This window comes from Corvus cornix, chromosome 2 (assembly GCF_000738735.6).
Source record: "Corvus cornix cornix isolate S_Up_H32 chromosome 2, ASM73873v5, whole genome shotgun sequence".
Lineage (NCBI taxonomy): Eukaryota > Metazoa > Chordata > Aves > Passeriformes > Corvidae > Corvus > Corvus cornix.
Window position 1 is genome coordinate 29,118,053 of NC_046333.1, and position 15,357 is coordinate 29,133,409.

Sequence of the window (15,357 nt, forward strand, 5' to 3'; positions counted from 1 at the left end):
TATCTCTTCTGATCTGTAACATGTTGTGAAGGTTTAGCTTTTATATGTTTGACAGTGCTATGAGGACCAAAACTTCTAGAGTGTCTTAGTATGAAAGGAAGTGGCTCACCAGAGAATCAGACTAACATGGGCTCTGCTAGAATATCATGCACTAAAATCAGGAGCCTAGCATTGTGGTTACGAGATAGGTTTTCTTTGGTGGAAAAGATGATTGACATAGTTCATTTCCGATTCTGTAGTCCTGGTGGTGTTGATTCTTACAGTTTGCAAAATATCAAGATTTAAACCCCATTCTTGAAATAAACATCTAAAAACATAGAATTAAAGCCATTACAGGGGCAAGGGAAAAGAGCTGCACATTTCTTAAATTGTGTTTGTTATCAAATAACACCAGTAAGCTCTCCCTAATTCTCTGCTATCACTAAAAAGGCTTTTTTTCACTGAGACTGTACTGCACAAAGAGACAAGTGAAAGGAAGCTACATCCATTGCATCCTGTTGATACCACTTAAGGGCTCTTAATAAGACAGTGAACCCATGTATCCAGTAACATTTTCTGGTTCGAAGGAAAGAACTTGCATCCATCTTTCCCCCAAACAGACAAGTGTAAAAGGAAAGAGGAAGAAGACCAGTGAAAGACAAGATAAATTTAGGGTAAACTTGACTTTTTTGGAAGATATCTTGACCCTTATTTTTTTAGCTCAATGTAAATCCAATAAATCCAGGGCATGTACTTAAGGGCTTTCAAATTACCTTCATACTGGCCCCACAAGTCCTCATGAAGAACCAAAAGGCACTCTGTGGTCTACATCGCATTTACTCTATCCCAAACATTCGCACTTCAAGTTTTAGCTCTACATCTATATGTGAAATGGAAAGACAAAGAGTGATGATTCCACATAACAGCATTATTTCTAATCGCATCTACTTTTCTGTTTATCAGACATACATGAACTTGGTATTTGTGCAGTAACTGTATACAGGTGGAATTTTGTCAAAGCCTAAATAATACAAAATTTATTCTCGTTGCGTAGTTAAACATATGCTTCAGCATTTGTCTAGAAAAATATGTCTTTGAATGCATCAAGAAGCACAGTCACAGTGTAACTCTCTGTGGAGAGCATATACAGTAGTATTTCTCAAAGAAATACAGATCTCGCAATCTTGAATTTTCTCCCTTTTCAGATAACTCCCACGTCATTTTTTAAATTCTCAATAAAACATTAAGCATTATACATCATCAAGAGCAGTAGAATTATGTTTTCCAAGTTTTGTAGGCTTAGTGGCAATTTTAGCTTGACCCTGTTGCCATTTAACAGTACTATAAACACTCCATAAATAAGAGAGAACAGTTGTTCACTTTTCATGTAACTTGAAGAAACACATTGTATATATAAAGTATTAAGATGGAAATCACTACACACAAATAAACAGCTAAGACTTTTAAGAGTCTTTCCATTTTTAGGGAAAAAGTCACAGTCTTTTAAGTTATTAAATAGGTTAATTGTGAGTACCACTAATAGTATTTTGAAAATGTGGTTGTATTGTTTGGCAAGTTTGGTGTGGCATCTGATAGACTGGAAGAGAAAGTTCACTTTCAATTGCTCTTTATTTTTGTTTTGAAGTATTAGAGAAATAATAATATCTAGGTATTAAATCTTGGTTTATTTTATTTCTGAGCTGAAGCTTTAAATTTCTTATCCATTGGGGCTGACCGCAGTTAAACTACGACAAATTTTTCTTAACTGAGTTTAACGTAGCTTGGTCAAATCCCTGATTTCTAAGGTGAAGAGCCATCCACCAAAAATCAGGGTCTGTGGAAGTCTAAGCATTAAGTACAGACTGTTTGGCAGATCTTAATACATCTGATGCTATTTTAGATATAATTTGTTTCATAATTTTACTTGGTAAAATGTAAAGAATGGCTGTACCATGCCACTGTATGCAATTACTTTGTATAGTCTTGATTCCAGTGCTCCACATCTGAACACTGGAGAGAAAACAAAAATATCTTCCTATGAAACACTGAAACATACAATTACTACAGTGATCAAGGAAGAGAATAAGAATTATTTTTTCCAAAGTTGGAACATTTCCTTTTGCCTTTGACTGTTTTCTGAGTTATCTTTTTGGAAAAAAAACCCACATTTTTTCCCTATTTGTCTTTTTTGCTTTGCTTTGCAGAGCAGGATGCAGGTCCTTCTTTATCCAAAAACAGGAACCACAGATGCCTACCAGGGAACCTGTCCCAGAAATCATGTTCTAGCAAAGCTTTACAGAGCGACAGTGGATTCCACAAGAGGCTTCCAGAGCTTTATTGGCCTATTTCTGTTGGACTAATTCACATAAACTCTAGCTTAAATTCTCCAGATCAGATTTGTAAATGCAGATTCATGAGTTTTCCTTTATTTCATGATAGAAACGCTTTTTCTAGAGCACTAGTACACAGGCTAAGACCTAAGCATTAGCACCATAAGGCTTACTTCTTCCTTTACTGCAAGGACATTAGTAAATTATACATATCTGATGTGTATAATCTACATGTGACACCCTGTAAATGCAAACTTCAATGACATTGATAAAATTCTGGGTTCCATAGAGGTTTTTATGATATTATTCAGGATTCTTTTTCTGACCAGAAATATTCATAGCAGTAAGAGGCAGAAAGAAGAGATGTGTATCTGAGGGTAAAGCAGACCTAAAGTAACACACCAAGTTGGCTGCTGTTGTAGGTAAAATGGGGAAAAAAAGAGTTGTGTTCTTGCCTGTGGTGCCTGACCAGAGGTTACTGCAACTGGGACTTTTTGTTACAGTTCACCATATTTATTATTTTGTAAATACAGGTCAGCATAGTCATGACTGAACATCTGGGATACCCCTTCTCTGCCCCAATCACTCTTACAGTATCTATTACACACAGATCTTTCAGAAAAGAGGGAAGAGCTTCAAAGCTCTTGATGTCAGCAATATTTAGTAAGAAAAGACTTGACCAGAGGAAGATGTTGCTTCAGCATTTCTTTCTAATATCTCATATAACAGGGAGATGAAGCAGTAGGAATTGTTGACATGTTTTTAACATGCTAAAGTTAAGGGACAAGCACTAACTAGACAAAGCAAAGTTTTAGAAGAAAAAAATATATATCATATAGCTGGCATTTTGAAATAGTTAAACAATGAAAAGACATAATTTTTGCATCAGTGGATATGGTTCCATTCTTCTTTTGTACATATGGAACCACATCTCTTTGGATATAAGGTGAATAGAAGGCCTTAGCAGATTTCTGTGAATCAGTCAAAATACCTTGATTTTTAAGAAAGTATCAAAAAGATCAAAATTAGATCTTTTCAGTGCCAGTATGCAAGTGCAAGTATCTTGACATGATGAGTTGATTATATTGTTTCATGCTTCCCAAAACAGTAATTTTATTGGCACTTGAGGTTGCAGTAGTTCATCTCTTTCCTGTCCTTGGAGTCTGTGTTGTTTCCTTATTGTCTTGCTTTGAGCAGCTCTCCAATTTCTGTTTTTCAAGTAGTTTGAAATACTTCCCCCAACAGTGCTCACACTTGTGATTAAACATTTTTCTTCACATTTTTTTTCTTCTCCCTCACAGTTCTGTCTTCTACATACAGCATCTCTCTGTATCTGCTTTTCATTTTTCAGTTTAAATTCCTTTCTTAGCATTGATGCAGCCAGTGGTGCACAGTCAGTTTAGATTGCTCCCATATCAGATCTACTGAATTTCAGGCTAACTTCTTATTCCCAGTTCAGCTGTCAGTGCGTCTATCAAAGCTGCAGAGGTTCTTTCAATAGTTTTCTTGCATACTGCCCTACTTAACTGCTCCAACCCATTTTTCCCTCAGGAAAGTACTTGGAAATATATTTTCAATTTGAAACAGAGGGTTGGAAGGTGTTCTTGCTTGGCTTAGTACGGTTCCATCCCTATAATATATTTTTACATCACTTTTCAAAATGAAAAATTATTTTAAATTTAAAAATATACTCTTCCTTTTGAATATGTCAAATGACATGTTTCAAAGACTTCAACATGTTTTCCAACATTTTTCAAGTTGAGATATTAATCAAATCCAGCCCTCTCCTCTGAAAAATCTGTTTCAAGAAGTGTCAAAGATTTCATGACAAAATGTCTGGAAAGCAAAAGCAAAATATCCTGTAAGGATTTTTCCTTATTTTCCTCCTCTATTTAAAGAAAAACCTCTAAAACAATCTACCAGCCTGTCCTTACTCTCCTGGAACTGAAGTGCATGAACTACTTCAGAACCAAAGATGGTAGTACCCTACTATTTATTTCCATTCTGGCTTATGCTTTGTTTGCTGAAATTGGAGTAAACTTTTGGAGTACAATTTGTAACAGAAATATAAACCCTTGAGAAATCAAAGCTTATAATAAACTGAAATACTGTCAGACCCTGAACAAGGTTCCCAAATTGCAGTGCTTGAAATGCAGAAAAACAGAATCAGGGCCCTCTAAAGTACTCCAAATTATAGTCTATCAATTGTTCTGTAGGGCAATCACAAGCCTCTTTTGGTAGAATAATTAAATCCCATCAATGAGCTATTTGTAACTAAAATTAGGCATACCAGGGTCATGTCATTACATTTTTTACAGTCAAGTACATGTTATTAGAACTGTTGTATCCTCACAGTTACATTTTCCTTGAAAACAATTTTGCTCTAAATATGAATTGTTTTCTTGAAAAGAAATTGTCATCATTCTTGGAAAAAGCATGTGTATATGTTTATGCATATTGAATGTAGGTGTGCGAACAGAAATGCACCGATGTTTGTGCACTCACACCTGCTTATTACTTCAACAGGAAGCCTCCAGGCTTCAAAGCAGTTCATTGCACAAGTTCAAGGTAATAAATGAATTGTTTATTACTTACAGTACATATCTGTTTTCAGCAAATTGAAAATGAATTGAATAATAGGTTGTGAGTAGTGCACTGTATTAGTATATTTATCACAGAGCTGTGACTGCACTGCAGCAGAGCTGCAAATTCATTGGCACATCCTTGCTTTTCATGTCTTTAGACTACAACACTCATTATATTGCAATTTATAAAAATGTTTTAGGGCTTCTATAAGAGAATAAAATACTGATGTGCACTAAGAACACAGATAAAGGACAGGGGAATAAGTCAGTTTAACCTATATGCTTCATGTTTTATACATGATATTTTAGCTAAGCATATTGCTGTTTCTGGTAGATGGCAGAATTTTCATAGTAAAGGAGAAAAAGCAGACTGTGTAGATTTTAGCATATGCTCTGTGGTAATTTGGAGGAGAATAGAGCAGTGCAAAAAGATAACTCATTTCTGTGTTACTGTTTATTGCTGTTGTCGTTCATGATGACTGCAGCGATAGGGAGGAGACAATTCCATCGTGATAACATCCTATGCAAATAAGAATTTAAACCCTTTTTTTATGATTCAAAAATGATGAGAAAAGGGAATAGAGAAGGGGGAAAGGGTTATGAGTAAATATGCACATATTATGTTGCCTCTAACCGATGATGAAATATACTTAATCTTTGTGACTCTGTGGGTCAGCTCAGGGAGAGTGTTCCATGAGAGAGTGTAAATAATGTGTGAATGCTGTCTGCATCTGATTCATTCATGATTGATCCAAGTCAAATTTAAATTAATGACACAGAGAACTTAGTCTATATGTCCTTGCCAATATTGAACAAACTAGGAGATGGCAAGGATGTACTGCAAAAAAAGCATGCTGATCTCAGCTCTTCCTCTATGGTACAGTGGGATAACTAAAAGTCTTATTTGGTTTATTTTTGCTCTACCAAGAAACAAGGAAGATCTGAGTTTCTCCCAGAGACAGGAGAAATTAGTGTCCTTGACTTATGTGTTCTACTAGAGATTTAATAATGAAACTGGCATTTATACCAATTGTCGTTAATAAACGTCTCAGAAACATTTCACATTTGCTTCCATCTCACATTTGCTTTATTGCATAGATTGTGTGTTTTGCTTTATTGCATAGATTGTGTGTTCTGCTTTACTCCCAAGACTATGCTTTTGTTTTGAGGGGGAAAACCTTCACTGCTTAGGCAGAAAGTGTTTTGTACAATGCTTACAGAACAGACTCCTCTGGTTACATGTTTACTAGAACAATCCACTGGAATTAACAATTTATAATCTGAATGGTAATGCAAGATCCACAGTTTCTGTCAAAACATTAGGACTTGTCTTAAATTTACTATGAAATTTGTATTTGTAAGATAAATGGCCTTTGAGGGAAGCTTCCAGATTTTGGCTAACACAGTGTAGAAGGTGGCCATGTTCATAATACTAATGATAGTAAAGAGTAAAATAATAATAATAATAATAATAATAATTTTAAAAGGTCGTTTACATGAAACAAATCAAAATCAAAATCTAGTTTTACCAGGCAGGTAAAAACACCACTTGCTACAGTGATTTTTTTAGGACTATCACCATTGTTGAGTATTTTTAAACAAAGTCATTTAGGCAATTTGCATTTTGCAAGATTAGCATCACTTTGGTAGTACCAAATCATGCTTTAACTAAAATGCTGTTGCAAGTGGGACATTGACTTGCAGTATGTTTAACTCAAAACCTACCAGCTATAAAAGCAACTCCATCTCATCATGTCATAACCAGATTAGTAAATTAGGATGCTGAGCCAAAACTGTATTTATATCAGTAGTAGCTGATGGCATCTGATAGCTCCATGACCATCAGGGTGATTCATATGCTCTTCATTTGCCAAGCAAGAGGTATTTAATGGGCTGTGCTTTTTGCATATGAGGCAGAAAAACTTTTATCACTTGTTTGAAGATCAACATGTCATCATTGTCATCCCTGATTAAGAGGCAGGCAATCAAAACAAGTAATGCAAAAGATAAGATCCTCTATATTGTGCACCAAGGAGTGGAGAACTGCCATAGCCAAAAGCTGTGACAGCCCACGTCCAGGTTTGACTGACACAGCAAGAGGCTTTTAATATAAAATCATCCATCAGTATTATAGTCATCTTTATTACTATTTCTTTACATTAACGTAAAGATTTCTAATTACCAGTTTCTTTATTCCCCAAAACATAAATTTAGGAATAATCTCATTTAAAACACACCTCTATAAATTCTGTATTTGCCTGGTGATTCAATGCATGATCACTTGTATTTATTATCAGGAAATATTTTAGGCACTCTTCTGTACTATATAGGGTGTTCACTGGTTCACATGGTCTGATAATTATGATCTTCTAAAAAATAAGAGCAACTTTCTCCAAATATCTAACTTGGATTATAAAGTTGACATCATAAAATCCCAGGAGCTGTATTTGATTAAAGCTGTAAAAAGAAGAAAAAATAAAGAATTAACAAGACACCAAAGAATCTATTTTATGGTTTGTTCTCAAGGCCAGCCAGTATGTTCAATTTTACCTATTTGAATTAGCAAAAGACAGGTGATTAGATGAATACAAAACTAATCCAGTCAGATTTTGAATGGGGCAACGCTTGGAAAGGTTTAAAAATTTCTTCAGAAACTTAGTAATTAAAACCCGTGAGATTCTTCTGGAAAGTCTCAGTGCTTAACACACATTCTCATATCCCCAAAAGGTCGGAGCTGTGCCAATGTAAGCTTAGTGAATAACTGCCACTCCTGTGTGTTTGTTCAAATAATAAACTCAAACACGGCAGTCAAAAAGAAATTGTTACACAACGCAGCTCTCATCTGCTCTAGAAAGCCTTTACTTGGTTAATGACTAGCCAATGGTCTTCACAGGGTAATGTAAAAGGTTAAAAACAAACCCATTAGAGATAAATAATATTTAGTAACTGGCTCTTCATAAAAGTTTATTCTTCCTTTTGTTTCAACTCATTTAACAGGCTTAAGATATATGCAAATGGTCTTACTTACACCAGCTGAAGACCTAAGCCTGAATTTTCTGACTAAAACATTGTGCAACAGAAGTTGTCATTTTTATCTAGCCTAATTAGTTCATTTTATGAATTTCTGGGTTTATCATCTGCCTCTATAAGATTATCACAGCACACTCTAGTTTGCAGCTTTTGGACTAGATGGAGCCCATGGGTCATTTCCACACATTTTATCCTGATGTTCCCCCTCCCTGCCCTGTCCCGCTCCAGAGAAGACAGACAGCGCCTGAGCAAGTGCTGCCCAATACACCATCTCCTCCTGCTTCAACTCCACACAGAGCTGGTCTCCTGAAGCAATTGGTAGGAACTGACATAAGTGATTCCAGGGCTGTGAAATTCCCTCTTTGTTAAGTGCCGCAGTAGATTCATCCTGCCCTGCTTTGCTTCTGCAGAAGTGGCAACAGTTAAAGTTGGACAAAAGTAGTTTTTCAGCCATCAGACATCTCAGAGCCTAGGTTATGCATAACACACAGGTACAGGAAATTGTCTAAAACAAATGCAGAAGAATGGCTTATCCAGCTCCTGCAATTGCTAAGTGGAACCAGCATGGTTTAATTCTAAGGAACTAATTTGTGAAGTGCTCTGATAATTAAGAACAATAGAAAATAAAGGAAAAGTCTCTACGTAGTTGTGTACAAAATAAAAACTGCATAAATCCAAGAGGATCATTTAATCCAAATGAGTTAACGGTGGTATTTTATCGATTAGTTCTCCATTAATCATTCTAACACAGTTTAGCATGGAACCTTGCAGATTTGAAGATAACACCAAAAAACTATTTGGCAGCCTTTACTGGGAATACGGCATAAAGGAACTTTTCTTAATCAAATGTCACTGCATATTTTAAAATTGATTTATTCTTTGTAAATCACAGTCTTTAAAAGTACCAAGTATTTTGTTTTGATCTCATGACAGAACAAGTTTGATAATGTCCACCAAGGAAACATGAAGGCCTTGTATTGCTGTAAGTGACAAAGAAAGAATAGCCACTCCTTGGTTCAGGTTTATTTAATTCTGCCATTGTTGATTATATGCATCTGTGTACAATTAGCTTAGAAGTCAGCAGCAAATTTAACTAGTTTTGGAATTATTGTGAATCTAGATTAATTTTACAGTCCCTTCCATCTTCCCTTTCTGTTGCCTTGCATAGGAGTTCCAAATCCTGTTGCTGAAACTCTCAAGGTCACTTTAAGCAGTTTGTTACATTGTAAGAAATAAGAAAGAATCTTACAGGCAGATCAGCTGATTTTACTTTCACTTAGGATACTCTCAAAAACATGGATTCTCTATGGAATTGTTAATTTTAACCTAATTGTGGTACAGTAGGACTCTGCAATAGCACTCTGTCCTTAATTGGGTTATCTTATTGTTCAGTATGTTTTTACCAGGATGAGTGCAATGCGTTTCTTTGCATTAAAGAGCAACGTCACTGCAAACAGATACTTATGTTTAGAATGTTTTTGTGATTTGGTTACCAGTTTACAGAATGTCTTTTGAATAAACAAACAGATCTCCAGTGATTCAAGTTACCAGCTGAAAGCATTTATTGGTCCTACAAATTATTTTCCTTGTATGTTATTTTATAGGTGTAATCTTTCATGGTCTTCTTGAGCAGTCAGGTAATCCTGAAGAGTAAATAACTTCTAAATTTTTATAATGTTTCAATGGTCTTTTTCTGGGTGTGAATGAAGGTTGACGGTGACAGAACAACACACTCAAAAAGGACAGCAGTATGCATTTTAAAGGATCTTTCCAAAAAATGCTGATTAAAAATACATATTTGAAGGATATTTTTAGAGGTGTTAAAATGGGCAACTAGTGGAAAAATACTGGAAAACCACTCAAAAAAACCTGATTGTCATTAGTTCTGAGGCAGAGAACTGGACAAAAGAAGCAGAACAGAAGCAATTTGGGAGAAATGAGAGGTGAGGCGTGAGCATGAGCAAGATTAGATAGAGGTTTGATGATGAGAAGGAAAAGATTGAATTTCATGTTAAGCATAATTCAGCCTGGGTTATTTTCCTTTGCAAAAAGCCTTTAACGTTTTTTTCTGCTCTACAGAAATTCTCACGCTGTTGTTATCACTGTAGCACTTGAATTCTTTTCACTACAGTTGCAGCAGTACATGTCAAATATCTTGTGTGTGTTGTGTGTAGTTCTTTCCTTCCTTTTGACCTCTCAGGTGGAGGAGCAATTGCACAGGTGAATGTTTAGTTTTGGTAATTTCTTGGCTCAATTGTTTCAAATTTATATATAAATAGAGTTGGTTTAGGTTGTATCAACACACAGGCTGTATTTTGCACTTATGCTAGAGATAGGAAGTGTGAAAGGGAAGCAGGAAAGGAAAAGTCAGGGAAATTAAGGAAAGGTCTGTGTTTTACAGGAGAGAATAGTGAGATTTTTGATGGTTCTTCAGTACTGAGGGACTTTATTTAACAGTCTGCATGTGGCCATATGGACATTTGCCTTTCTGCACAAAATAACTTTTAATCTTCTTGCTCAAATGATCTCTAAACCTAAAAATTGGAGTCAAATACTATACACTTTGGGCACAATATGTCAGGGGAAGCTGGTTAATGTTTTAAATAACCCTGCCCTGAGGGATATAAAAAGACTGAGGCAGTGACCTGTTGACTTACAGGAGATAAATAACACAGTTACAACATTAAGAAAATATTATAATCACATAATAAGAAAAGAGATTGAAAGAAATGCTTCCTGTTTCTTATGGAATATGAAAATATCTACATTAGAAAGGTGTCTGGAGAGATCTCTGAGCTCATTCTCCTGCCTTCAGGCAGAACCAAACATATTTAAGTCATTCCTGGTGTATGTTGAGTTGTTTCTGAAAATACTTTCTACTAGTAATGAACCTCATTGCATCTTTGCCCTTCCCCTGTGGACATTCCTAAGCTTGTAACCCTCCTGTTTCCAACAACTTTTTGTGCCACTGAAAATCAGCCCTTGCTCATTCCTGCTGAATAGGCCATGAGGATTTCTCCATGGATCTGATATCACTCTCCTGCTTATACTAACATGATGTGATCCCTTTTCTTTGTCTTCTTTTTTTTTCTTCCTTGCTGACCATAGTATGTCAGGCTCACTTAGGATCACTGTATCACATGTGGAACAAACCAAACATAAAACCACAAAAAACTCCAAAGAAACAAAACCAAAAGAAAAACACAAACAAACAAACCCAGCAAACCACACCAAACAAGACCAACCAAACAACAACAAAAAACCCCCCAAAATTTTAAGAAATATTATGATTTTGTATTATGAGGTGACAGGCTTAACCTGATGTAATTTAACAAACAGAAAGATCCAGACACCTGTTTATCTGGCTTTAGTAGTTTTACTATGCTTTTGAGGAAAATAAGGAGTTATCATGAAGGAAATGCAAGGTAGAGTAGATTGCAACAGATGTTTATCAACAGTGGGTTGTTCAGGATTAACCTGATCTCCTTCTCTGATAAAGCACTGTATTTTTTGTCTCAGACAGGAAAAAGTAATAGATCTATTTTGTCAGACATCAATAAAATATTTGATATATTGTAATGATGAAAATTATTAGCTAAAGCAGGAAAGATGAGGTTTGAGAGAGGAATTGCAAAGTAAGTTGTGAACTGTCAAATGGAATTGCCTCTCAATTTATACTGATGGGCTAATGGCTGGCTGGGAGATGAGAGTTGCTCAGAGATCAGTGCCAGAGAAAATCCTATTTAATACTTCAATCTTGGCTCCGAATTAGGAATATCTTGATGAAACATGCTGTCGATACAGCTTCAGCCTAGAAAAATAACTTTAAAGATTTGGATGATACAATGGAAGCTACAGTACAGAGTAATGCTGTTGAAAACAGTAGGAAGATTTTCTGTATGTAATGGAAGTAATTGGTTGGAAGTGATGAAAAGAAGAAGGATGGGAATTTAGTGAAGGTGTTTAATGCATTGAGCAGTCTCAGGATGACTTTGAGTTACTATTCTTTGGTAGTCAGCAAAATGCTATATATTAAGCAAAATAATTTCAGTAAAGAAATATGAAAATGTTGATCTACTCTGAAATAACAAAACATTGATAAGACCTCCTCTAGAATACTCAGCAGAATGCAAGTGCAAGCAGGAGAAGAGTTACAAGGAAGAACTATGGAAAATATCTTTTCCAACAGGAGACTTCATCTCACAAAACTACAGATTAAAGGAAGCTATGATTGCTCTCTGCAAAGTACTGAGATATAAATCCAAAAGGAAAACAAACATTGTTTGATAAACAAATCAAAGGTTCCAAATAAAATACCAAACCAAACAGCATCTGTAAACTCTCTATGGATAAATTTTGGGGTGGAAATTAAAAGACAGTGTATCACACATGAAGGGATTAAATTCTAGACTTGCCTTTCAGAAGGAGCTGTAGAGCAAGCAAGTTCTCAAAATGGAGTCTGCAACATTTTGCAAGTTCTTAAAATGTAGGTATCCACAATGGGAAGAGACACAACTTAGTGATGAGGAATTTGCAGTTCTGTTTTGTAATGGTTTCTAACTTCAGAGCCCAGTTTAGGAAGAAAGTGCTGGTTTGAAAGTTTGTTTTATTTTATTTTGCTTTTTTTGTAATGAAGCCTTATTCCTCAAGGAGAAGAAAGAATTGAATTGCCTGGAAACAGTATTTTAACATAAATCATCTGAAAATCATGTATGCATTGAATTTTTTTGAGGTTTTGAGTGTAAAAATTTTGAATGTCTACTAAATGATAAGCATAAGGTAGATAAATGATTGTGTCTGCTCAAAATACAAATTCTTAGCATATTTGCATATTGAAATTTGTATCTTATTCTCATTTTATGGAAAGAAATGTGTTTGAAAAAGAATGGAGTTTACAGTGATAAATCTTATTCTTTATTACATTGTTTACTGAATTCAAGCAGGGTTGTTTTTTTTTTTTTTGTAATTTCTACAAATTTTTGTAATTTGTAATTCTGGATATCCATCATTTCCTGTAAACTCTATTATAGTAGGTAAGGTTTGTCCAAAATGTGGACAGATGAGCACCAGATTATGTTACAGAAGTTTGCTAATGGATTTAATAGAAAATAAATCCTAAAATTCTGTCTGATAAAATAAACTAACAGAAAAGAGGGTGAAGGGAGAACTTCAGGAAATGATCCTATAATCTGATTTAACCTTCAGTGTGCACCAACATTAAAATAGTATTTACTCCATTTTTCTAAATGCCCCATCTTTAGAACAGGAAAAATCAAATGAGTAAAAGTAAAATTTTGCAGATGCAGACTGTGTTAATCCAACCATCATCCTGGAAGCATAAAATAAACTTCAAAGAGTTTGCTGAATATCTCTGTTTTTATTACTTAATATGCTCCATTAAATGATACAGATAAATATCTAGTTTTCATCTTTGTGAAGATTAAGTCATTTACCTCACTTATATAGTCAGTAATGCAGTCTCTTTACCAGTTATGCTGCAATAAAAGTAAGTTATACCACACTAAAATGTGAAACTAGTTGCAAGCATTACATATGAGAGTTCATATAAATAGCTGGTGAAACTCACATAGAAAAATGTTTGGTTTGGTCATTGGAAAATTACTTTTCAAATAATGTATGCTCAATTGTAAATTAAGAAGAAAATACATAAAAGAGTTCTTTTGAAAAAGTACAAAACCATATTCAGATTTAGGAACTTTTGTAGTTATTTACAGTCTCAAATAAAAGTTACTTTTATGAGATTATTTTTGAAATGTCATTGCTCTTTCCTTTCCCTACTCTTGTACCCACCAGCTACAGATTAATGTAAATTGTTAATTGTTTGGATGTTCAGAAATATACTATTATATGCTCTTGTTTTTCTTCTGCAGTATTGAGAGCCCAACTGAATCGCAGTAATCAGCTCTATCTATTCATTTAGCCTGCCACACTTATAAAACTAAATGAATTCATTTAAACCATGTTGAAAACAATTTATTGAACTGTGATAATTGCCTCAGGTAGTTTCACTGTATTTTACTGTGAAAAGAAGATTTTTAAATGCTTTGTTTCTTGCTTTAGAAGAGCATTTCTTAAGAACTATTTTTAACCACGCTGGTATTTTCTGATCTTTTTGGAGAAGAATGGGTAGCTTTGAGTTCTAAAGACTGATCTAGGATGTGAGACGTCTATATTCTGTATATTCTGTGGTACATGTACTGGCATGCATAAAACAAAAAATCTTTTCTAAATGTGAGTGAACCATATTCAATTCTCCAGTGCATATTGTGTCATAAGTTATTCTTGGTTGTTGAGCCATGCATGCCAATGCTCAGTTAAGTGGAAACTGAGGGAATAAGACACTGTAAGCCTTTAGAGGAATGACCCAGACACTTCCAGTTTCAATAGGTTTCTACATAGGAAAGCAAAACTTTCCTTGAGTGTTGTTTATGAGAGTGTCATAAACTGTCACAGGAATATTACGAACTTCAGATTTATCTTAGAGATAAGAATACTTAATTTTTAATGCATTTCTGAAAAGATTCTCTTTGTCTAATAGGGGGTCACCTCGTTTTAGTTTTTAATTTCATAATAAAAAAATATAGATTTGTCAAAAAAAACATGAAAGGAAAGCTCCTTTGCTTCTTGATCAAAAAGGCAAAGCCTGTACTGAGTCTGATTGTAATTAATTTATTAAGGAAAAAAATATTCTTTGAAATGGTATTTCAAAGCCCTTTCAAGGAAAAGAAGTTTAATATTTTCAGAGGTGAAAGTAAATGGTAGTTCCCATTTCTTACTGCATTTGATAAAATAGAAGCTGGCCAAACTCAAATCTTTGAAATCACATTTAGATAATATTTCAAACAATAAATATATGTTCTGCTATAACTTTGGTTTTTTGCTGTTCCACTTTTTCTTTTGCATTCCTTCCACTTTCCAGCAACAGTGTAGCTGAAGAAGAAAAGCAGGTGTGTGGGAGAAAGGTGAACAGCACTTGCCAAAAACCCCTATGAAGAAAAACTAACACAACTTTTATAACAAAGACTGTAATTTGTTTTATTAATGCAGCTTTACTAATTTCCTACCATCCTAGCCTTTTATCCCGTTACTGGCAACAGAAAGATGAACAGCAACCCAGTGGCATTTCGTTTTTAACCACCTGCACAGCAGGAGGAGGTGTGACTTGTGATGTTCTTTTTGTTTTGACTGCTGAGTACCAGTCATATGTTACTTAGAACCCTGATTTATGATGATTAATCCATTCCACCTTTAATGTGCTTTTTTACAGTTTGTAAAAGGGCTTCAGCAAAGCCTTGATGAATCTTTTATGCAGTTGTGTGTTCAGATATAAATTCTGTTAATCCGCCTAAAATAGCAAGGATTAATGACTAGACAAGGACGTGATGCACTGCTTGTGAAGCTCAAAATTTCAC

The 15,357-nt window shown here is 34.9% G+C and overlaps 1 protein-coding gene across 1 annotated transcript in view; it reads left to right on the forward strand.

The window, feature by feature from the left end:
• Nucleotides 1-15,357, forward strand: part of CNTNAP2 (contactin associated protein 2) — a 1,031,909-nt gene that overhangs the window by 666,461 nt on the left and 350,091 nt on the right. The window lies entirely within an intron of this gene.